At 42.6% G+C, this 21,525-nt stretch overlaps 1 pseudogene; it reads right to left on the bottom strand.

Annotated features, from left to right (window-relative positions):
- Nucleotides 1-18,826: 18,826 nt before the first annotated feature.
- Nucleotides 18,827-19,384, bottom strand: LOC130140209 (pathogenesis-related protein 1-like; annotated as a pseudogene).
- Nucleotides 19,385-21,525: the final 2,141 nt, after the last annotated feature.

Genomic DNA, 21,525 nt, shown 5'->3' with positions numbered 1-21,525 from the left:
CTGATTTCACTCCCATTACAAAATAATGAAAGAGAAACTCAGATACTAAGGCTATTTTATAAATTTGACATAAAAAGTGATGTGGCATATTGTTATAAGTTATTGAATGTCCATGCTTATTGTCCACTTATAATTTGCCACGTGGTTCAATACACTAATATTAATTATATAACATAGTACTCTCCAACAGGAGGAGAGAGAAAGAGAGATCAAGGTAACAACGAAGAAGAAAGGGAGGGGGATACCAAATGAATAAGATGGGTCCATATGAAGGACAAATTGGTGCCTCATATTCAACCAAAGGCCATTACGTGAGGATTGGGAAGTCAACGGAGACGAAGACCCAACGTTCCATCGAATGCGCCGTGTAAGCAGACGACGATAACCCAACCAAAAAGAAGAAAAAAAGAAGAGACAAGTCCTTCAATACCCCGTCAACTACGGGAGCATCCACAAGTCCATGGAATTTGCAGGCTCGATAGAGGCCGAAATAGAGGTCCAGGCCGGTTCAGGATGCGCCCGAATTTTATCTCCATAAAAAAAAAGATCAATTATTAGATTTTTCACCTCAAATATCACTTTTTTTTACGTGTTTATTTTTTAACTTATTTATGACTTTACCAAAGTACTTTGAGTATCGATAAGGGGGAACTCGAAATCTTGGCCTGTGCCTATACGGACTTGAAAATTCCGGCCATTTGATCTGGCTCAATGTCACGCCCCGTACCCCACGAAGCATGAGCATCCCGCTTATAGGTCGAAATAGTAGTGCGACGCTCCTAGGACACGTCGCCGACCCAAAACCCAACACAGAGATCAAGTCACAAGCGAAAGCACGATATATAAATAAATATATATCACTCAGGCAAAATAAACACAAGCCAAGGATAGCCGCACACGAGTGATCAGCAAATAAAAACAATTATACTCTTTTATAAACATATAGAAGCTTATACAAAATCCATTTACAAAGAGCCAAAACCAAAAACGAGTCGCGGCCAAGACGAACAAAAAGGATCAGTGGCCGGGGTACTAAACTGAGCTAAGATGGGCTTCAGTCAAAAAGATATAGCCCATACTAAAGTATAGTATCTAATATACGCATTCCCCTCCCCTACTGGATGTACAGAAATCGTCTTCTCAATGAAGTGGGGAATCCCAAAACGCACGAGCGGCTCCGCCATCTTTACTGCCGGAGGTCTGAAATATCGGTTTTCCAACAACCGTGAGATAAAACTCAGCAAGTACAAAACCCCTAATCCTAAACTAGGCTAACGTGCACCTCCAGACAGGTAAATCGACACAATAAATTCATGAACCAGTAAATCACTATAAATTCGCCCGGGCTCACAGCCCAATTTATTATCTCAGCCCTGCAAGTTAGGCATTTGAATTCAATATGAATCATGCACAATTATAACGACCCGAAGGCCCACAATTTGATAAAATGACCCGTAGGCCCGACTCGAAGGCCAACAGTTAATAAAACGACCCGTAGGCCCGACCCGAAGGCCACAATTGAATATAACGACCCGTAGGCCCGACCCGAAGGCCAACAGTTAATAAAACGACCCGTAGGCCCGACCCGAAGGCTACAATTGAATATAACGACCCGTAGGCCCGACCCGAAGGCCACAGTTGATAAAACGACCCGTAGGCCCGACCCGAAGGCCACAATTTAATAAAACTCAAGCATGTACTTCAAAGCACTCAATTTCACTCATATCACAACATACTTTGCGAACCACAAACCCGGGAATTCAAGCCAATTGCCAATGCCCGAATGCCAAACACGATCATTCACCGATTAAACAAATTTAACGCATTCTCGGCACTCCCAATTATCTCCATTCGAGTCCAATCAATTCAACATTTACTCCGCACATTTATTACAAAACAATTTAATGCGCCTAGGGCCCGCCTTGGCAAATCGGTCTTGAAAGTCGATCTCACAATCATGGGGTCATTCAATAGAATTTATTCAAGTCCCAATCGACCCTTAAAATGCCTAAATTCCCGCCATCAGTCCATTGTCCATTAAATACTCAACTTGGACAAAATAAGGCATTTTCGGTACTGAATGGACAGTACCAGGGCTGATTATGCCTTAGTCACTAAATCACACTTAAACAATCTCATTAGGGCCTAAACACATACCCTAATCATCCAACCACCAAATACACTTAATTAAGCCTTGTCTAAGCCTAATTAGCCTCTCAAATGCTTAATTCAAGGCCTTAATCCATGAACCCACTTAATGCACAACTTAAGCCATTTTATTGCAAATTCGGTACTGATGAACAGTACCAGGACAGCAGACTAATTAGGCCCTAATTCACCTCTAAACCATATCATTAAGCACTAATTAGGTCCCCTAATCACCCCACACAACATTAGACACGATTAGGCCACGATTAAGCTTAATTAACTTCCTAATTACCCTCTAAAAAGCACAATTAGACTAATTAAGGGTTTAGGGGTTTGTACTCGCCTAATATTAACTCGGGATGACGGGAACGAGTGGTCGATCATCTGCATGCGGTAAAAATCGACGGCGGCGTTCTGGGGGCAAGCCGGCGGTCACGGCGGCACCGGCGATGGCGATTTGCTGCTGGTCTTTTCTGTTTGGGCTGGAACCGGGGTTGAGGGTGGTGGTTCAGGGGCGAAAGTGGCTGATGGTGGTGTTGGACGGTGGCTGGTCTGGCGGGGGCGGCTCCGGCACGGCGGTCCGGAGTGGACGGTCTTCCCGGCGATGATGACGTCAAGAGGAAGAATGGCGAAGAAGAAGGAAAATGGGGGAGGGGTGTCTCGGCTGATCAGAAAAATGGGAGAGAGAGAGAGAAAATTCAGGTCAAATCGGGTCAAAGATGGTTTAGTGGAAGCCAAGTGTCAATCATCCAAGGGCTTGGACATTTTTGCCCTTAATCCAATGGCTAGTGTTCATCCATATCCAATAATGCAAGGGGCAAAGGGGTCATTTGTCCTTAACCATGGCTGACCAGACCTGATTTAGTCCCATTTAACCTTGGTTAGTCCCCAAAATTTTGATCAATTTTCGGAATTAAAGAAAATGGCCTTAGGGGCATTTTCGTAATTTTTCAATCCCGAACAGAAATTCCAATTTTTGTCCATACCGGTCCTATATATGCATGGCCAACATAATACGGTGTCGGATCCTTAAAAATCATCCTTTAAGCCCTCAAAAATTAGTCCGGAAATTTTGAGGGGTAAAACCGTAAATTCTCATTTTTCTCTCACCAAACGGCGTCGGATTAATTCCGATCCTTCACGGAACTTCCTCGCCATAAAATACTGGTTCTAAAAACCCAACTTGCGTCCCGATCGGCCCATCACGACCCCATGAACAGTAGATCACAGCCACTGTTATTTTCTAATTTCCAATAATTAATGCACGAATTAAATCCCAAGGCCCGCCATAAAATTTTCACTACCAATTCATACAATTCCGCACCTAACTTTATACAGATTTCGCCCAAAATCGCCCGCCGATACCCGAAGTCCTAAATTGTATTTAGAGCGCGACTTACTAAAATCAAACGAGCATTAACATACACTTTATTGGTCCCGGTAACGGGCCAAAATTCAGGATGTTACAGTCAATCCAGTCTTTTTTGCTCTCCCCTAAAACTAAGTGTCACATGAGACGAATTTTTATATCGTGGGAGCCACTTCTTGATCCTTATAAGAGCAAAATGCTAAATAGTGGGAACCACCTTTCGAACCGATGGGAGCCACCCCTTCAAGTGCGACCACCCAGGTATATCAATGGGATTGGTTATGTGGTTTCACTACAAAAAAACTGGATTTTTGCCACGAAAATTTGCGATGAAAAAATTTTCGTCGCAAATTTGCGACAAATTTTCCAACGAAAAGTAAATTCGTTGGAAATTTCCAACAAATTTTCCCACGAATTTAAATTTTCCGGGCAATTATTTCAGTGTGTACAATTTTCGTTGGAAAATTCGTTGGAAATTTCCAACGAATTTTCCAACGAATTCAAAAAAACCCGGCATTATTCGGCATTTTTTATATTTGTTGGAAAATTCGTTGGAAATTTCCAACGAATTTTCCAACGAATTTCAATTTTCCGGGCAATTATTTCAGTGTGTACAATTTTCGTTGGAAAATTCGTTGGAAATTTGCAACGAATTTTCCAACGAATTCAAAAAAACCCGGTATTGTTCGGCATTTTTTATATTCGTTGGAAAATTCGTTGGAAATTTCCAACGAATTTTCCAACGAATTTCAATTTTCCGAGCAATTATTTCAGTGTGTACAATTTTCGTTGGAAAATTCGTTGGAAATTTCCAACGAATTTTCCAACGAATTTCAATTTTCCGGGCAATTATTTCAGTGTGTACAATTTTCGTTGCAAAATTCGTGGGAAATTTCCCACAAATTTTGCAACGAAAACCTTACTCCTTCCTTATTCAATATTTTCGCGCTCATTATTCCCGCAACTCTCAATTTCCACATATTCTCTCTCTCTCTCTCTCCCTCGCTTCGCCTTCTCCCTACGCGTCCCCCTCCGCCTCCTCCCCCGCCGCCTCCCCTTCTCCTCCGGCTCCGGCGCCATGGACACCAAGATCGGGGCCCTCAACTCCTGCAAGCCCCCCTCGGGCGACGTCGGCTCCCTCCCCAAAGGCGCCGCTGCGGCCATCCAGGGCCAGGCCCCCGCGGCGGTCGGCGCCCCCGACGACACCATGGGCCGCCACCTCGCCCGCCGCCTCGTCCAGATTGGCATCACCGACGTCACTCCATCCCCGGCGACTTCAACCTCACGCTCCTCGACCACCTCATCGCCGTCGCCGGTGAGCTCGAGGTCGCCCAGATCTGGCCGAGTTCTGGGCGAGCTTGGCCCTCGCCATGGCCGGCAAGGGCGATTTTTCGACCAAAAAATTTTTTTTTTGGAAAAAAAAAAATTGAAATTCGTCGGACGAATTATTATTGAAATTTTTTCGTTGGAAAAAACTTTCCAAGATTTTTCGATCAAAAAAACAATTTTGTAGTTTTTCCAACGAATTTAGCCACGAGTTTTCCAACGAAAAAAAATTCGTCGCAAATTTCCAACGAAAATTGAAATTTTTCGTTGGAAAAATTTGCGACGACGAATTACCAACGAATTTTTTTCGTTGGAAAATTCGTTTTCCAACGAATTTTTCCAAATTTTTCGTTGGAAATTTCGTCGGAAAAAACATGTTTTTTTGTAGTGTTTGCATCATCGAATATCATCTAGTATGAAGCTAAACTTTGTCATTTATATGCAGCAAGTTGATGCATCTAGTACGAGGAAATTGAAGAATAAAGGGGTATGGAGAGTTAGTGTCGCGACCTAAAATTCGTCATTTTTCGGGCTAATGGATTATTAAGACTAATCTTAACTCGGGCCCTCCCAAGCCCTACCAATTCGCAACTTAGAATTTAAGTTTTTAACATGCAAAAGTTTTTATGCTCGGAGTCGCCACTAATCAATTTATGGTAGGTTGATTAGAAACCTAAATAAAACATAGGGAGATATGTTTTATTCCTACGAACTTAGAGATTCTAAGCCCGGGGACTTGATTACGCTAGATCCGGTCTAACGCCCTTTCGGTACCTTTTCTTTTCAAAAATGTTTTGGCGAGCGGTTTGGATCCATTTCAACTTAGTTACTAACATGTGAGGTGTTCATGCGAGTGCGCAAACCACCAATTTAACACCCAGAAATCATTAAATAAATTGCAAGTTTGGAAGAATTACTTACCTGGAAGCAACGTAAGCATCTGCATTATTAGCTAGAAAATCACATTGACACCCTAATATGATTTCTAATTAACAAGCAATTCACTCAATTTCTTTTTTGGATTTTCACTTATTTAAATGAAATCTAGCCTATATGCAATGACATGCGAAAATGACATGCGATTAATGCAACCTAGCATGCAAACTATATGTCGTGCGACGACGTGACCTATTTCTAATGACAGGACGAATGATTATTTTTGGTATTTTCTCAATTTAAATTCGGAATAATAAAAATGCCTAAATTAACATGCAAACTATGATGACTTAATCTACCCTAGCATGATTTCTCTTTAGGATTTTTGTTAAAATTCGAAATAATGAATAACCTGAATAATCTATTAAGATTAGAATATTACTTAATTTAAACGAGGAAATAGATCATCTCAAGTCCTAATTTAAATTAAATAACTACTCTATCTTCTAGATACATTTAGGATTCCTAGACATACAAAAACTCTAATTCAAATCTAATTAATATTTTTTTGAATTTTCTATTTATTTGAAAAAGGAAAGCAATTAAATAAACAAGGATAGCAACCATATTCAACACGTCCACGCGATCCGCCATATTTGTTTCAAACTCGGATTAGGCACAAAAATCAAACTATCGGTCATATCTATAGGGTTATAGATATCGACGGAAAGCCGATTATTCAAATTTGGAAAGCGGATAAAAATCATTATCGTACCCAAGTGGTTATGGATAGGATAATAATTTTCCGTATCGCCGCGTATCGAACCTTAGGGATAAGGTCGGATAGTCGTCCAGATACGTTGCTAAATTAGGAAGTTTTCCTAATTTTGAATATTTAAAAATATTGCGGATATATCGAACATTATCCTAAGATATCTAAATATCCACATGATATTCACGAAATATTCAAACACCCATATTAGGAAATTAAATATTCTGAAAATATCGGATAATGTTGAATTACCTAATTTGCAGATAACTTCCAAATTCGAATTGTGGATCGGGATCGGACTCGGACGACGGGCGACGCGGCGTCGGCGCGGCAGCTCACGGTGGCATCCGGCACGTTGGTACAGTTCACGAACTTGCTGGATCGTGTGGACTTTCAATTCGGTGGGGGTGTTCGGTGGCTTGTGTGACTCGGCGATGATGTCCGATGGTGGCTCACGATGTGGTGTCTCGGCCAAAGCTCGCGGTGGCACGGCGATGCAGCAGTGCTTGGGAGTTCTCCGTAAAACTGTGAACGTCGGGCTCGTGGCGCATCTGGACAGCAGCTTCGTGGCTATAGCACGCCAAAGTGGCTGGAGTTGCTGGAATGTCGTGATGGGGGCTTTGACTTTCGGCAACGAAGTATGCAAGTTCGCTCGGTGAAGGAGCGGAAACCGAGAGAGGAAGTCTTCGCTTGTGGCCTTCGTTGACCTGCAGGAAAAGACTCGATTCTTCCCCCCCCCCCGCTCTCTCTTTTCAATTGTGACTGTGTCTTCTCTATTGTCAAGAAGCCACCCACTGATCACGATTTTTTTCTCTCCGTAAGGTGCTCTCTCGGAATTGTGTTCTGAAAATTATGAGTCCCCCCTAAAATCCTGACCTAATGATGTATATATAATACTAATCTAGGTCAATTAGATGGGCTCTCTAGTCCTAATGGGCTTAGGCTTGGGATTAGATTTTAATTTAATTTAAATGGGCTGAATTAATTAAGGATAATGGGTTGAATTAAGCTCAAATTAAAACAACCGAGCCCGTTTGACTTGTAATTCCCGGCCCTTGCATTCCAAGCGAGCCGAGTCTCGTTCGATGAAATTTTAAGCTCATTCGTCACTACCAATCTGATGTAAAAAATGCAATTAAATTAAATGGACCTCAACTATATGTTTATGCAATTTAAATATTTTTGTTTAGGGGTTAAAAATTTAATCCCTAATTTTCTATGCAAATTACACTAAATGATACGCCAAAATTTAGGTGTCAACAGCTGCCCCTCTTTGAAGGTAAGCTCGTAGAGGTTGCATTCAAAGACTAAATGATACCTAAATTTCAACCATGCAAATGCAATGAATGTTGTTTTTGTCGGGATTATGAGTCCCATTTTAAAATGCATTAAGAAATGATGTATGCTAACATGAGTGGAAAACATACCTGGAATTACTTACCTGACAGGAGTGAGATAGCGCAATTCGAGGCACGACTCGGACTTTGTATGTTGTTTGGCAAATGTCTAGGCTCATTTCCATAGGTATTGCCTGATATACGTTGATGAACTTCGGTGATCTGCAGTTAAGTCAAAACACACGAAGAAAGCTCGACGTATCCAATCATCATCTGGATTCGTGAGAACAGTTCCGATCTTTACCAACTACCTATACATCTCCATAGGTGTTTGCAAAGATTTGGCCGCTTCACTTATACCTGCTCATAAGTGAATTGCAGGGAGAACTTTTGAAGTCAAGAGGATATTCCGACCTTTACATATACCTGCTCATATGCAAAAATTTGGCCGCCTCACTTATACCTGCTCATAAGCGAGTAGCGGGGGAACACCTGGGGTTGAAAGAATATTCCGACCTTTACATATACCTGCTCATATGCAAAGATTTGGCCGCTTCACCTATACCTGCTCATAGGCGAGTAGCGGGGGAATACCTGAGATTTGGGGAGAATTCCGACCTTTACATATACCTGCTCATATGCAAAGATTTGGCCGCCTCACCTATACCTGCTCATAGGCGAGTAGCGGGGGAATACCTGAGATTTGGGGAGAATTCTGACCTTTACATATACCTGCTCATATGCAAAGATTTGGCCGCCTCACCTATACCTGCTTATAGGCGAGTAGCGGGGGAATACCTGAGATTTGGGGAGAATTCCGACCTTTACATATACCTGCTTATATGCAAAGATTTGGCCGCCTCACCTATACCTGCTCATAGGTGAGTAACGGGGGAATCTTCTCGAGATTGTATGAAAATCTGTGATTTGGTGAACAAAGGGGCTAGCCCAAGTGTTCAAGGGTTCCTTGACAAAGTACCTGGATATCATCAGAGGTACCTGAAAAAGCTTGACCAATAGACATCTAAACATCATCAAAGGCATCTAGAGATTGCAAAAATGATCAAATGTGGGTCCTGACGATTGCTCGAACAGGTTAGGGACACCTAGATAGTCATAGACATCCTAGGGATAGAGATATACTTACCTGGCGATACCTCCAACTCTGAAGGTGTGTCTCCTGTTAGACACGGATTTAAGTAACATGTAATATGCATTCGCATACTGTCAAGAACACATATATACATGCACTATGATTTTTAACTGATTTTCATGCACGATGGTTTTGTCAAATCGGTATTACAAACTCTGCTGGGGAACAATCATGACAAGACAATCCGAACTTACAAGTGGGTGTCTTGAAAATGCCGAATGAGGGACTTCCGATCTAAAAGGGCTTTCTCTCATTCTCATTGAAAAAGGCTGATTTATGAGAATCACTCCATCTTACCTTCATCATGTGGACAAGGGTCCGAGTATTCTCGCAAGCGGTACGACCTTACCAATCTGAGAGGTCTTTGTTAGGACCGTAACATGGGCTTAGTCAATGGCTTAGCAAAAGGGGACTCTTTGAGTCAAGGCTATTGAAAGAACAATACTCCGCAATCGTCTCCGGGTTTACAAGTCAAGAACCCTGCAAAACGAGATAGAAATGGACTTGCTCGCACTTCTTCGAGCTAAGCTTATAAACATCTGAATCCTACATTAGTTCAAGTGCCCTGATCTGAAGAGACTTTACAAGGGACGTAATGTAGGCTAGGCTCATGAGTTGAGAAATGAATGGATCATTAGGCTCAAAATGTGTATAATTTGGATGAATAAGTTGGTGATCATCTCGGCATTATCACCGGTCCTCTTTTCCGCCAGGGATTGTCTTCTCGGTAGATGCTCCATTGGCCTCGAGAGCTTATCACTTGACTCCTTAAGACTGTGGATGACTTTGACACATCTCAACATTTTCTACTCCGAAGTTCTCTCCTTTTTCTTCATTTTTTTCTTTCATTCTCTTCCTCTTCTTTTTTTTTTTCACGGGCATTGGCCTTGCTTTTACCAGGCACACTGCTTTTTCACGCCCCCTAATTTTTTTTTTTTTTCATTTTTGACTTTTGACACACACTGTCAACAATGCATATATTGGCCAGCCACCCTTTGGCTTGTTTTGATCGAATGATTAACATTTGGACTTTCAGGGCCTTCGTCTTCTATCGGCGCTCCGGATATGTCTGCGTGGACAGTGATGACTTTTACCTTGCCCCGGTGTGGGGATGATCACCAACTGGTTTTTATGAAATGAAATTGCGGGCTCAAGTGGGCTATACAATGGATATAAGTGTGTATAGGATAGAGAAAGAAATGCTCTTCGTCATCCTAAGGCACTTGAACTTCGTAGACATTCATCTGAAAAAGCAACACTCGAAGATTGATGCAAGTGAGAGCAAGACAATCTCTATTCATTTTTCACCTTATAATGCTGACTTACCTCAGTAGGATCGAATCATAGGATCTTTTGTACAGCTTTTCACCACTGACAAAGAATTTTGAAGCCATTTTCATTATGTACTTCCTGTCAGCCGGGGTGCTTCCCTCAGGAAATTCTTGTTTCTGGATGTAACTCATGATATCATAATACCATGGCTTCTCGTCAGGTTCTCCAGTCACAACCATACAGTAGGCCGATTTTGTCAGGACTTCAATTTTCAGGGGTTCTACCTCTATTCCACCAGTCACTTGCAGCATGGATGATAATGTAGCTAGCGCATCAGCGAACTGATTATGGGACCTCGACAAGTACTCAAAAGAGATATCCTCGAATTCCTCTATGATTTCTTCGAGGTATTCATGGTACGGCACCAGTTTGGTGTCTCTCGTCTTCCACTCCCCTACAGTTTGGAGAATAATCAGAGCGGAATCACCAAACACTTTCAACTTGGCTATCCCCATTTCCACTGCAGCTTGGAGTCCAAGGATGCAAGCTTTGTACTCGGCTATGTTGTTGGTACATGGGAACACCAACTTTGCTGCTACTGGATAATGTTGCCCATCTGGGGATATTAAAACTGCCCCAGTGCCAGAACCAGCTAAGTTTACAGCTCCATCAAAAAACATGGTCCATGTATCTTCCTTTATTACCAAAATGCGATCTTCTGGGGAATATCTATCATCATCAGGGATTTCAGGATTTTCGGCTAACACATCAGCAATTACTCGGCCTTTAACTGACTTCTGCAACATCGTCTGGACATCAAATTCTGAAATGAAAATCTGCCACTTGGCTAACTTCCCTACCAAAGCCGGTTGATCAAGTAAATACTTGATGGGATCATTCTCAGTCACAAGCAAAGTCTGGTGATGCAATGTATATTGTCGCAGCCTATGGAGCACCTATACTAGTGCAGCGCAAGTCTTCTCGGCTTCAGGATAATTCAACTCCGAGACGGTGAACTTCTTACTCAGGTAATAAATGGCTCGCTCTTTTCCATCTTCAGGACTTTTCTGGGCTAGCATCGCACCCAGAGACTCGCTATGAATCGTGAGGTAAAGGATCAAAGGCTGGCCCGGCATTGGTGGGATTAGCACTGGTGGTTTCATCAGGTACCGTTTTAATTCATTAAACGCTTCCCGACAATCATCGTCCCATTCTACTTGAGCATTCTTCTTTAGAAGTTTGAAAAATGGCTTAGCAGTTTCAGAGAGCTGGGAAATAAAGCGGGCTATGTAGTTCAACCTACCCAGGAGGCTTCGCACTTCTTTCACGGTCGATGGGGGTTGTAACTCACATATAGCTTTCACTTTGGAAGGGTCAACTTCAATGCCCTTGCTGCTTACTATGAACCCGAGTAATTTGCCCGAGGTTGCTTCGAATATGCATTTCGCTGGGTTGAGACGGAGTTTAAACTCACGGAGTCTGTCGAACAATTTTTTCAGGGAATTAACATGACTCTCTCCGGGTTGAGACTTGGCAATCATGTCATCGACATAGATCTCGATCTCCTTATGCATCATGTCATGGAAAAGCGTCACCATTGCCTGTTGATATGTTGCCCCGGCATTTTTAAGGCCGAAGGGCATGACCTTGTAATGGAATGTCCCCCAAGGGGTAATGAACGCCGTTTTTTCTTTATCGCCGTCTTTCATTTTTATCTGATTATAACCCGAGAAACCATCCATGAAGGAAAACAGCTCGAACCCAGCGGTGCTGTCCACCAAAACATCTATGTATGGCAAAGGGAAATCGTCTTTAGGGCCGGCCTTGTTTAGGTCGCGGTAATCGATGCAAACCCGAACTCGACCATCTTTCTTCATGACTGGCACGATGTTGGCCACCCAGTTGGGGTATTGGGTGACTTCGATGAATCCCACTTTCAAGAGCTTCATGACCTCCTCCTCTATTTTCTTCGAAAGTTCAGGCTTGGTTCTCCGTAGCCTCTGTTTCTTGGGCGACATGTCTGGATTAGTAGGTAGACTATGCTTCACGATAGAAGGGTCTAAACCCGGCATATCGGCATACGACCGTGCAAAGATATCCTGGTAATCCTTCAGCAGTTGGACCAGGCGTTTTGCTTCACCTTCGAGAAGGGTTGCTCCTATCTTCACCTCTTTGGGTTCTCCGGAATCACTCAGGTTGACGGTGATAGTTTGGTCTACCGTCAGGACTTTAGGTCTTTCATGATGCTCTAGATCGCGCTGAAGATCCGAGGAATCTTCGAGTTCGTTGGTGTCATCAAGATCAGGCTCGGCGGCACATAATTCATCAGATTGGACCGTTCCCATACCTTCACGCGTCATAAGATTGCCCCTGAAACATAAAGTAAGGGATTCACAAGGACAAACAGGGGTAAACCTTGCATTTTTTCTAAATTAATTTTTTTTTGAAATTCTTTTCAAAAATATTGTAACACGAAGGAACATGAAGAAGCCCAGGCCTCAGAATTCTCCTTGGACTATATTTTCTTTTATCGGTTGGATATCATCACTAGGCTGGTTTGATGTACCTCAACATGTCCTCAAAACGAAAATAACTTGTAATTTCATTGATTATTTCAAAATGAATTACATTTATTGAATGGAAATTGCAACAATCAAATCCTAGAAATGAAAATGGAAAGCAGCGCCCGAAATGGGGCAAGTCCTAAAAAGCAGTAAAAATTCCCACGCAGGGGAGTGTGCGAAAAAGTAAAAGTTTTACTCTTGTGGGCCTGTGCCCATTCCCTCTAACGGTCCTTCTTCGATAGCTCCAATAAAGAAATCATCGAACAGGGCAGTGATTCCCTCCATTGCATCATAAGGATCTTTAGTCACTAGAGGTGTTGGATCATCCATACCTCCCCATCCATCGGGGATAATATCACGTGGGTCAACATAGAAGCTTGGGGGCGCCGAGTATTTCACATAATAATCGAACTTGCCGCTCGGTTGCCCCAAAGTGTCGATCACCTCTTTTTCTTCATGCATCATTCTTGCAGGGCCCAGAAATGTGGTCCGGATGTTTGGAACTATGAGAAGATCGTCTCGGCCTTGGCAAAGCCACGAAGCACGGAATGTGAATGCCCCAGTATCTAAGAGGTCTTGAACCTTGTGCTTTAGAACATAGCAGTCATCAGTGGAGTGACCGACTTCTCCCAAGTGATAGTCACACTTTTTGGATGGGTCGTAGTTGGAGAACCGCTCAGGATTAGGCCGCTTCGGCTTAGTGGAAAGCAAGCCCTTTTCCCGGAGGATCGTCAATACTAGGGATAGAGACCCGGGGAGAGGAGTGAATTGTCTTCTAGCGCCTTGTCGTCGATTAGAGAACGGGTGTCTCGGTGGGCTATCTTGACATCCAGGGAGTAGTCGTGCTTTGCTTTGCTGGGGGCGCGATGTTGGAACGAGTGGATCCCGATTACCTTGTTTGTGCTTTACGAACTTTGGATGCAGGGTGCTCAACTCCCTAGGATCAGGGGACTTAATAGTATTGTCAGGTACGACTGCTTTGTCATTTGGGTCGGTGCTGAAGGGCTTCATTTGAATCATCACCCTTGGCCCTTGAGGAAAGGGACGGGTCATGGTGAGTTGTTTCAAGCAGTCCGACAGATGCGCAGTTTGCCTCGTGAGTTGTTGGAGGATGACAGAGGCCTGCTTCAGGTCCTTCTCGATATTAGCAAGGCGGTTCAGCACTTCACTCTGATTACTTGTTTTCTCTCGTGGCCAGGTGGGAACGGCCGGTGTTCGACGATCCATGATCACTTAGCTCGAGTATCAACTTCCTCGCGGTGGTGGCTCACAGCTAGGGGCGTCTCTGCTTGGCGGCTAGCAAACGTATGAGGCTCCGAGAAACAAAGACACGGACGGCGTTTATGTAGAGAAGCCGCAGTCGCCGCGAGAACAGCAAGTGGTGGACGGAGCTGCGGTTTGTGCCGGGCGATGAGCTCACGGTGGCGGAGGAGCAACAATGAAGGAACTCGGCGAGGTTGCCCCTTAGCGAGGCTCGAGCGACGGATCGATAACTGTGGATGATCCGTAGTCACCTAATTTAAGAGAAATGAACCAAATAAGCACATGGTCAAGACAAGGTTGGTCCATGACACGCTTTCTAGTCTTTTTCATTCTTCGTTTATTCATAAAAATACTCGTATATGAACGAGACTTTATGGAAAAGTGCTCTAAGCAAAGAAATATAAATAACACTCTAGACACAACCTAGGAAATAGACGCATCGAAATCCCCAATCATAAAATTAGGAAAACCAAAAATTAAGACTCCCTAGAAACTATGAACTGAAAACAAATTCTCTGAAGTTTTTTTTTCGCCATTTTTGTTATAAAAACGATAACAACCTCTTGTGAAAATAATTACCTATGACACACCAAGGAAATAAATTCTCTAAAAAAAGGCTTTCTTTCTTTCTTTCTTTTTTCTTCTCAAAGGATTCAATGATTATGGATTTCAAATTAAAACCTACCTAGACCTGTCATGGACCACCCAAAAAAATACGAGAAAATAAGTAAACTGCAAGATAAAGGTTCAGAAGACTTACTTCACCTGGTAGGACCATGGCAACCACATAGACATGCGCATGAAATGTGAGGTTCGATTTCTATCTAGACTCTGGCTTGCAAAGTGGAGACGCGAGGATTACCGAGCTAAACCAGTCATGGTGGTGGTTAGGCTGGGATTCCCCTGACTCCGGCTTAGTCAAGGAGCCGACCCGGGTTGCAAAGGGTGCAACCGTGGTGGGAACTCAATGACACCGTGAAAGAACTTTCGGGACTAAGGAGGGTGACCCGTACCACGCGGGTGTGGTCGGGGTGTCCGCTGTCTCAGTACCATCCTAAACCTGTGCCGCCCAGGTCCGGCAGCGGGTAGTGTGTGCGGTGTAGTATAAATGCAAGGCATGCACAACAGGTTATATCATACAGCACTTCGTGCATAAAATAAACCATACATCCAAACACCTCCCTGCAAAACAAGGGTTAACAATCACGCCTCCCCTTATACCTCCCATTCTGCAAAAACATTTAACACCTAAAATGTTAGGGACGTACCTGGGATCCTCGCTGCCAAACAAAAATATTTTTTGAAAAGAAAAACTGGCCTAAGTCCACTAAGAGTTTTAACTCAAGTCCCCAGCGGAGTCGCCAAGCTGTCGCGACCTAAAAAAATTCCTCATTTTTCGGGCTAATGGATTATTAAGACTAATCTTAACTCGGGCCCTCCCAAGCCCTACCAATTCGCAACTTAGAGTTTAAGTTTTTAACATGCAAAAGTTTTTATGCTCGGAGTCGCCACTAATCAATTTATGGTAGGTTGATTAGAAACCTAAATAAAACATAGGGAGATATGTTTTATTCCTACGAACCGAGATTCTAAGCACTGGGGACTTGATTACGCTAGATCTGGTCTAACGCCCTTTCGGTACCTTTTCTTTTCAAAAATGTTTTGGCAGGCAGTTTGGATCCATTTCAACTTAGTTACTAACATGTGAGGTGTTCATGCGAGTGCGCAAACCACCAATTTAACGCCTAGAAAGCATTAAATAAATTGCAAGTTTGGAAGAATTACTTACCTGAAAGCAACGTAAGCATTTGCATTGTTAGCTAGAAAATCACATTGACACCCTAATATGATTTCTAATTAACAAGCAATTCACTCAATTTCTTTTTTGGATTTTCACTTATTTAAATGAAATCTAGCCTATATGCAATGACATGCGAAAATGACATGCGATTAATGCAACCTAGCATGCAAACTATATGTCGTGCGACGACGTGACCTATTTCTAATGACAGGACGAATGATTATTTTTGGTATTTTCTCAATTTAAATTCGGAATAATAAAAATGCCTAAATTAACATGCAAACTATGATGACTTAATCTACCCTAGCATGATTTCTCTTTAGGATTTTTGTTAAAATTCAAAATAATGAATAACCTGAATAATCTATTAAGATTAGAATATTACTTAATTTAAACGAGGAAATAGATCATCTCAAGTCCTAATTTAAATTAAATAACTACTCTATCTTCTAGATACATTTAGGATTCCTAGACATACAAAAACTCTAATTCAAATCTAATTAATATTTTTTTGAATTTTCTATTTATTTGAAAAAGGAAAGCAATTAAATAAACAAGGATAGCAACCATATTCAACACGTCCACGCGATCCGCCATATTTGTTTCAAACTCGGATTAGGCACAAAAATCAAACTATCGGTCATATCTATAGGGTTATAGATATCGACGGAAAGCCGATTATTCAAATTTGGAAAGCGGATAAAAATCATTATCGTACCCAAGTGGTTATGGATAGGATAATAATTTTCCGTATCGCCGCGTATCGAACCTTAGGGATAAGGTCGGATAGTCGTCCAGATACGTTGCTAAATTAGGAAGTTTTCCTAATTTTGAATATTTAAAAATATTGCGGATATATCGAACATTATCCTAAGATATCTAAATATCCACATGATATTCACGAAATATTCAAACACTCATATTAGGAAATTAAATATTCTGAAAATATCGGATAATGTTGAATTACCTAATTTGCAGATAACTTCCAAATTCGAATTGTGGATCGGGATCGGACTCGGACGACGGGCGACGCGGCGTCGGCGCGGCAGCTCACGGTGGCATCCGGCACGTTGGTACAGTTCACGAACTTGCTGGATCGTGTGGACTTTCAGTTCGGTGGGGGTGTTCGTTGGCTTGCATGACTCGGCGGTGATGTCTGGTGGTGGCTCACGATGTGGTGTCTCGGCCAAAGCTCGCGGTGGCACGGCGGTGCAGCAGTGCTTGGGAGTTCTCCGTAAAACTGTGAACGTCGGGCTCATGGCGCATCTGGACAGCAGCTTCGTGGCTATGGCACGCCAAAGTGGCTGGAGTTGCTGGAATGTCGTGATGGGGGCTTTGACTTTCGGCAACGAAGTATGCAAGTTTGCTCGGTGAAGGAGCGGAAATCGAGAGAGGAAGTCTTCGCTTGTGGCCTTCGTTGACCTGCAGGAAAAGACTCGATTCTTCCCCCCCGCTCTCTCTTTTCAATTGTGACTGTGTCTTCTCTATTGTCAAGAAGCCACCCACTGATCACGATTTTTTTCTCTCCGTAAGGTGCTCTCTCGGAATTGTGTTCTGAAAATTATGAGTCCCCCATAAAATCCTGACCTAATGATGTATATATAACACTAATCTAGGTCAATTAGATGGGCTCTCTAGTCCTAATGGGCTTAGGCTTGGGCTTAGATTTTAATTTAATTTAAATGGGCTGAATTAATTAAGGATAATAGGCTGAATTAAGCTCAAATTAAAACAACCGAGCCCGTTTGACTTGTAATTCCCGGCCCTTGCATTCCAAGCGAGCCGAGTCTCGTTCGATGAAATTTTAAGCTCATTCGCCACTGCCAATCTGATGCAAAAATGCAATTAAATTAAATGGACCTCAACTATATGTTTATGCAATTTAAATATTTTTGTTTAGGGGTTAAAAATTTAATCCCTAATTTTCTATGCAAATTACACTAAATGATACGCCAAAATTTATGTGTCAACAGTTAGTACACGAATTTAGGGAAGAATCAGCAGTTCCAGCTTGATTCAAGCTCGTTTTCATGGAGAATTGCTTTTTAAGTGCTTTTTAAGTACTCATGCTTTGATATAGGTCCAACACATTCATAGAAATAACATAAGTGCCAACATTCTCGAGATCTTAAGTGATGAAGTTTATATGTTAACATGGATAAAAATAGCATGTAAAAATACCAACATATGCAGATAAAACATTTACATTCGGGTATGCATATGCAAAGCGCGGATATTGTAACCTGTTACAAAAGAAATCAAAACTTCTAGTGTAAAGAGAATAATTTTCTCTTAGAAATAGGAAGTAAATATTTGGAATTTACTTATACCTCGACCAGCAACATTAGTCAAATAATCACAATTGGCCTGTTTGTGGATGAACGTGGCTCACCGGTGACTAGAGCTAGGTCGTAATGTCTCAACTTTGGCCCTAAATAAAATAGAAATTAAGAAAATAAATTTATCAAGATTTTTTTATCTACATATGCCGACAAAAAAGAAGCGATCTTATCAATTATTTTCCATTAAACAATTTTATTGAAATAGATTGAATATAATGTTAACATACGAAGGACGAAGTCATTGATTATTGTTTTTTTAACATGCATGCACAGTTCTACTAATGAATGTTAGAATCAAGAGTTGCCAATGAAATGAATAAAAAAATTATTGTTTCAAGCTTTTTAACAGATTGAACGAGCTCTGACTTGAGCTCTTTTTTCTTATTCCCCAAATGAAAGATCAGACTTATTACGCTGTTATCATAAAAAAAAAAGTCAGTGTAATTAATTTTTTAATATGAGGAATCGTCCTCGTCTCTCTTGCAGAAAGTGAAAACAACATATCGGTTGTTTCATAATCTAAATGTTTCATAATCTAAATGCAAATCATAGTACACTATTTAATTTAGGTGAATCCAAAGCTCTTGCCTCACAGAATGGGGCATTATTTTGACATTATAGTTCATCATTCGACATACAACTTATTATTGTAATTACATAAGGCTTCTGGCCTACATAGTTCCCGGGAGGATCGTAGTTACAAGTGACCAAAGCACCGCCCGTCGCACATTGGATCTTTGCGCATCCGAGCCTAACCGAGTTGCCCCACACCACCTGAGTGTAATGCCCACAGACCTTCCCCGGTGCGCATGAGTTGGAATTGTAGTCATAGTCGGGCTTTTCCCCGACCCACATGTTCACCGCTCATGTGCCAGTAAGATTGGGGGAAGCCCATGCAAGGTTCTCCCCATAGGGTCCGCCTGAATGAACGAGCCGCGTGCAGTCGTTGGCATGCTTGTTGGCATAATCCCTGGCATAGCCAGCCATGCCCTCGTCCCACGCAATTGGGCCCACACTGACCTGAAAGCGGGCCGCATTGTGGGCCGCGACATAGTCTTGGGGCAAGTCCTGGGCGATGGACAATGGGATCGGCACTATGCTTAGCGAGATGAGGAAAGTAAGACGCAGGGGGACTGTCACACGGGAACTCATATTGTGAGAGACCAAAAGAAATTTGACAAAGGATGGATCTTAGTTGCTTGATGAAGAGATGAGCAAAAGCTAAAAGGTTATTTATAGGATGATCATGAGGAAAAATCTGTGCATGGAAAAGTCAAATGTTCAAACTAGGCCACGATGACCAGAGAGTTGCCCGTCAAATTGATTGATGACTGAATGTCACCTTCACGTGATTATTTTCATTCTCTGTAAAACGTTAGTTTTTTGCTATAGATGTTCATTAGACACGTTAGAAGGTAATTTATCTTGAAACTCTTCTCTCTTTCCACGAAAATCCTTTACATATGTCGTCTCTTGGGTAAATCTCTACTCTTGATTGTATCGTTTGACCTTTTCCACGAAATTGGTTTCGAGTCCAAGTCTATCATGAGTCAAGCAATAAAGGACGAAGCGTCAAGCTCAGGCAGTCAAGTTGATGCATTCTCGATTTTTCTATCTAATGTTTGCACGAAAGCGAGTTTAAAAAATATCGAATACATGAGTATGATGTTTATTTTTGGTTATAATTAGAAATTTCACCATAACTTCCGAAGATATTATATGCTTTGACAAAGCAATAGTTGGTAATTTTTTTAATTTAGTCATAAACCTTTCAATTTCGTCAATTGACACCTAAATATTTTCACGTTTAACTAATTGAGTCTATCCGGTCAATTTTAATTGGAAAACGCTGACGTGGATACTGGCTATCCTACGTGGTATGACCGATACTGATATGAACAATTTTTAATAATATTTTAATATTTTTTTCCGAATTTTTTTTATTAATATTTTTTTTTATTTTTCCTTTCTTTCCTTTTCCTTTCCTTTTCTTTTCTTTTCTTTTCTTTGTTTTTTATAAACCTCTGGCCGGCGAGGTCGTCGGTTGACCATCGCCAGCCATAGGCGGCTGGGCGAGGGCGCCACTATCCTCGCTACGCACAGGCGGCTGGCCGAGAGCGTCATGGTCCTCGCTAGCCACAAGTGAGGGCGTTGAGCCCTTGCCCAGATCCAAGCGAGGGTGACGCGCCCCTCGTTGGCCAAAAGAGGAAAGAGCATCCAAAGATCGCCGGGAAAAGTAGGCAATCGATCTTGCACCCGGATTATACAGACATAAATGGAAAAGGAGAGAGAGAGAGAGAGTCGGAGCCCGACCGTGCAGATCAGTAGGTCAATGGTGGTGGTTGCTTCAGCTAGAGAAAGTAGATTTTTGCCCGAGTAGGTGATGGACACCCTCGCCTGTTGGTCGACGAGGGTTGCGATGCCCTCGCTTGGTCTGGGCTAGAACATTTGGGGGGAAGAGATAGAGCGAGAAAACCGGGGAAAAAGTTGAGCCTATTGTTGGAGTTGGCGAATACTTCGGGGACCCTTGTTTCTCACACCGGGTACGCCCACGTGAGCTTAGGGAAACTGAAGTGTTATCCGACGACATGTGACCCCTGCGTGCGGAATGCGGGGGTTCGGGGGCAGCGCCCCCAACACGGGTGTCCCGCTGCCCGGTCAGCGGGCGGGGGTTCGGGGGTAGTGCCCCTCGACGGGGGTTCCGCTGCCCGGTCAGCGGACGGCTGCCCCGCTCACCGGTGAGTGGGCGGGGGCTCAGGGGCAGCGCCCCCGAAACCTCAACGGAAGCAAGCCGATCGAAGCTTCATCATTCATACACGCAAGACTGCCTTTGCCGTCTCCGAACATCAACAGCCGCCGTCGAGGTTCCATTGAAGGCCACCTCGAAGCTTGGCCGCCGCTAGGTACGGTTTTCTGTTATTCGGTAAAGCTCGATCAACGCGAGTGAGCAGGAGAGTGTCCTATCTTTACAGAGATAGATATCATTGCCGTCCTCTCCCACATGTTGTTTTCTCTCTTTTTCGCAAGTGCTCTGCAGATTCAATTAACATGTCAATCTGAGAAAAGTAGATGGTGTTAAGTTTAACATGATTAACATGTCAATCTGAGATAAAAGGCTCATGGAATGCAATGATTTCTGGGTGTTAGAATGGGAGACGTCGGCTGAAATTGTCTACTATGAGTTCCGTGGGAAGTAAAGATGGATTCCGCGACTGCATATAATCTACTCGTTATTTTTGCTTAGTTCGATGAGGTATTTGACTGGAACCATAATTCATCTATACATCATTAAGCATGGGCAT

Source organism: Syzygium oleosum, unplaced genomic scaffold (assembly GCF_021117445.2).
Source record: "Syzygium oleosum isolate NSW1041296 unplaced genomic scaffold, Sole_v2.1 Sole_v2.17, whole genome shotgun sequence".
Taxonomy (NCBI): domain Eukaryota; kingdom Viridiplantae; phylum Streptophyta; class Magnoliopsida; order Myrtales; family Myrtaceae; genus Syzygium; species Syzygium oleosum.
Note: the sequence above shows the minus strand (reverse complement) of the source record. Positions and strands in the feature narration are given on the sequence as shown.